Consider the following 4886-nt stretch of genomic DNA (forward strand, 5'->3'; position numbering starts at 1 on the left):
AATTGATATTAATAGTGCATCAAACTTTTTTTTTAAATAATAATGTATCAAAATTAAACTCATAAAATAATAATAAATTTAAAAAAAACATATGAAAGCGTGTAAATTTTTAAGTCTCTCTCTGTGGCTATATAGACCTATGGTTGAGTAGCTGTAAGGTGAATAGTAGTACTTTATGTTCATCAGAACACTGTATGTACTATCTATGGAAGAATGTAACTCATTTTTACTGACCTTGGCTCAAAAAGGTTAAGAAAAAATGTGTTTAATAAAATTGAAAATAAAAAACACTCTTGATAAATTCCACATATATATAGTCACAAAAAAAAAATCCACATATATATATGTTTCTTTTTTATTCTAAATTTTATTGTTAAGAATTTGACTTCAAAAATTAAAACACATTTATATAATAATGCTATGGGTATTTTTTTTGTTGACAACTATGCAAGAAAATTATATATGATTATATGTCTTGTATAATTATTTGTTATTTTTCTTCTTAGCTAGTTGTTTATATCATGGTACAAAAAATTGATGATAAAAAATACAATACACCTAAAGTAGTTATATAAATGCAAGTGTATTAATGTGTATTAATATATCAATAACCCTAGAGATACAAAAAAAATCAACCAACCAATTTAAATTTTTCTTATTTAGTTTTTATTTATTCCAGAGTGTATTAAATAAAATTAAAAATAATAAATTTTAGTATTTTTTATTAATATTTTTTTATTACTAAATATTTCCAGTTAGTATATATATGTATAAGCCTATAAGGTGAAATTTAGAATTGAATTAATTTACCTTGGAGTAACCATTAGGCATATCTTGTACTATACAGCCAGAAGGGAGTCTTCTGCAATTAACAAAAGTTGGGGCACCGGCAGAAGAAGTTTCTCTGATAGCATCAATGGAGACATCCACCACTGCCCACACCCCTTCTGCGTGTTGCTTGCAAAATCGAAGGAAATTCACTTCTCTAACTGGTACCAATGGCGATAGAACTTGAAGCTCCGCATGCATCTGTTTCATTTCATTATTAAACTCATTATAATCTCAAAACAAAATATTCTTATTATTTATTTTCTAAAACTTACTAGTTGAAGTGCTCCATTTCTGCTACCGTTTATTCCATTCGATATCACTTCAGTGGTTGAGGTTCTTGCAATCATACAAGGAAACATCTCTGCCTATCGATTCTTAAAAAAAAAAAAAAATACTTTATAATTAAACCAATGTACTACCATGAACCATCAACCTATATACCATTAAAGCCAAATAACAAAAAATATTTTTTTTACCCTTCCTTTCTTTTTTTTCTTTTTTTTAACCTATATTTTTGTATACATCTTCCATTTTTAATATTAAAAATAATTAATAAAAAAAAACTTATATTTTTTTTTACCAAAAATATTAGACTCGAACCTGCAATCTCTTAATTGAGTATGGAAAGACTATACCATTTGAGCTATAACTCATTAACTTAAATTCTTTTTTTTTTAACCAAAGATAGAAGACTCGAACTCACAACTTCTTAGATGAGTATGAAGAGATTATGCCATTTGATCTATAACTCATTGGCATTAAAAAAAACTTATATTTTATACCATAAAAATGTGATATAAAAATAATAACTAAAAACTATTCTATAATTTGGTATATTTTCATTTCACATAAAAATGTTTTTATATAAATAGTTTTGTTTTTTCATATTATATAAAATAAAATGAAGAGAAATAAAGAAATAAGACAACTTACCGCATCCATTAAAGTCTCAACAAGAGCCAAGCTATTTATGATGACAAGGCCAGTTTCCCTAGAAGCCTCAGAGACAAAGGAATTAGTCCTTAAAGCAATGCAAGGATTAGGGAATGTCCTAATATACTCCTCATGGTTAAGTACTTCCCTTCCTCCAATTTCCAAACTCCTTATCCAAAGAGGCTCACAACTTTGTGCCATCTTCACCAACTCATCCATGGCAGCCAAACCAAGCTCCAACAACATTGACCTCTCCATTGACCTATCGAATCCGCCAACCACCGCGCTCGGCTGCGGCCGAGTGATCGCCGGCCCGGAAACCATACCCAAAGGACTAGACAAATTCACCCCAAATTCCGGCCCCAAAGGCAAGCTATTAGGCACATTTATGCTCAAGTTACAACCATAGCCATTGTTATTGTTGCCAACCCCAAGCTCCAAACTTGAATTTGGCAACGGGTGGGGCCCGCCCATGGACGAAATGGGCCGGCCCAAGAACTTGCCGGCGAGGGCACAAACCCGGTCTAATTCATCCTTTAGTCTTGCATTCTCAATCCTAAGATGTTGTTCCTCAAGAGAAAGCTCACCAATTATGGCAGGACCACCACAATTTGAACACATGGGGTTCCTCATTGCATCTCTAATTGACATGTTCTCAGCTCTAAGCTTGTCATTCTCTTGCCTTAGGAGTGTGTTCTCATGGCGCTCCAATTGAGTCTAGTACAATAATTTCATAGTACCCCATTAAAAAAGGAGAGATTTTTATTATTATATGGTCCATATAATCAAAATGGGTAGAAAAGCCATGTGAAAAGGACCTTAAAAAAAATGTTTATAGTTTATACCTTCATTTGGGTTCTCCGATTTTGGAACCAAAACTTCACCTGCCTTGTTTCCAAGCAAAGCCTTTTACTAAGTTCTAGCCTTTGTTTCTCGTCAGGATGGGGACACTCCTTAAACAACCTATAATAATAATAATAAAGAATCATCATTTAGAAATGTTATAAAAAAAAAAAAGAGGGAAAGAAATTAAAATGAAATGAAGAACACACGATTCAAGCTCTTGTATTTGCTGAGGAGTATGTCGGTGATAACGTTTTTTCCTTTTGGGATTATTGTTGTCGGCAGCATCTTGTTCATCGCCGGAGGCACCATCCATGTTATCACTTCCAGATCTGCTTTCATGTTCTTCTTCTCTGCTCCTTCTCAATCCTCCATTACTTCCCTCATAATTATTGTTGTTGTTCTCACTCCCCATAATGTTGTTGTTATTCACATCCCCTTGTCCATCAAGATTCGTTTGCTGCTTCATTTCAACAAACACAAACAAAACCAAACCAAGTTATTCATTAAAAAAAAACACTTTCTATGTTTTAGCATCAATACCAATAAACAAAATACAAGTATGAACCATAATTTTGGAGGGAAGGAGTAAACTGAAAGCAAAAGGGGGTTAATGAAGGAAGTAAGAAAAAAAAGAGAAATTATTTATATTTATATATGTAAACAAGATCTTGAATTTTTGTCTCACAAGTGCTAGAGAGAGGCCAGGTGAGTTGAACATTGATTTGGCCAAAGTTGGAGTAGTTGTTAAAAGGCGAGGCTGTGAGATTGCACCAGAGGGCATTGTTGTTCTATTATTATCGTTGTTGATGATGTTGTTCTTGGTAGTGCCACCACCACCGTTGTTATATGGAATTTCAACTATGTTTCTCACACCGCCGCCACCGCCACCGTCGTCGCCGCCACCGGAATTGTTGTCTAGAAACCCTCCAAAACTCATCAAAGAAGCCACTTTTGCTTTGCTAATGAAAACACACCTCAAAGGGACTAATAAATAAGCTTTTTTCACATATGGGTTCTGATCTTCATGTAGAAGTAGTTACTTTGCAGATTCTGAAACTGATTGACCAATTTGGATGATGATGATGAATGATTCTCAGTAGCCCAGAATTTCCAAACAATAGAAGAGCTCAAAAGATGAACTGGGTCACTCAGAATGGAGCTTATATACTTGAGAGAACAATCAAAAACTAACCTTTGTAGCTAAGAAAAAAGGGGGAAAAAATGAAAAATTATTGGAGACAGAGAGATAGAGGAGACAAAAGGATAAAGCTCTTTCCTAATGTCTCAACTCTCTCTCTATAACACTCTAATAACAAAAATATTTTTTTTTTTTAAAAAGGGGTCTTTTTCTTCTCTTCTATTATTGTTGTTTGGAGAGAAAGAAAGAGAATGAAGGCAAAGCCTGAAAAAAAAGAAGAGAATTTTTATTTTTAAATTTTTTTTTGTTTTAAGCTTATTAGCTCTTCTTTCTCTATCTTTCTCTCTCTCACTCTCACTTTCTAAATGCCCTTTTAAGAGGTAACACTTTGAGGGAGCAAGAAGAAGTTCAGGGGTGGCTTCATATTCCAGTGAGGGTTAAAAAGGAAGAAAATGGATGTGGGAATGAACCCTAATGTGTGTGTATATATGCGTGTTATCTCGTTATCTGCATGCTTGACTTTTGTGAATGCTTAGAAGAAGGAACAGAAAAGAATAAGTAAAAAAATAAAAAAAGGGGAATCAATGAGTTTAACCAAGAAAATGGGTTTAGGAAAATGATGAAATGAGGAGAGAGAGAGAGAGGAAAAAAGTGAAGATAAAATGCAAGATGTGGAGTCATTGAAGCCTTACAAATAGATAGAGCCAAAAAGGGTCGGTTGACTCTTGCACTGTGATTGCTCTCTTTCTTCTTTCTTTCGTTGTGATAAAAATGTACCAAGAGATTGGTAGCTAATTATTTTTCATAACATGAATAAAGTTGTGTAATATACTAATATATTAATATAAGTTCAAAATTAGTGTATTTTATAAGTATAATGATGGTGAATCAGGTAATATAAATTGTGGATACTAATTTGTATAACAAAAGGATTTTGATTTATGATTTTATAAATGATAAATTTTTAAATTAAAAAATTAAAATTATGATTCATAATTTTTTATTATTTTTTTAAGTTTATTTTCTTGAAATTGTGGTTCACAATTTTTTTTTGTCTTATTTAAAATCGTTATTTCTGATTTTATTTTATCTCATATAATTGTATTACACTAAAATATCGTAATTTTAACAAAAATTC

The 4886-nt window shown here is 32.2% G+C and overlaps 1 pseudogene; it reads right to left on the reverse strand.

The window, feature by feature from the left end:
- Positions 1-4406, reverse strand: part of LOC107624862 — a 10574-nt pseudogene extending 6168 nt beyond the window's left edge.

This window comes from Arachis ipaensis, chromosome B02 (assembly GCF_000816755.2).
Source record: "Arachis ipaensis cultivar K30076 chromosome B02, Araip1.1, whole genome shotgun sequence".
In the NCBI taxonomy this organism is placed as follows: Eukaryota; Viridiplantae; Streptophyta; class Magnoliopsida; order Fabales; family Fabaceae; genus Arachis; species Arachis ipaensis.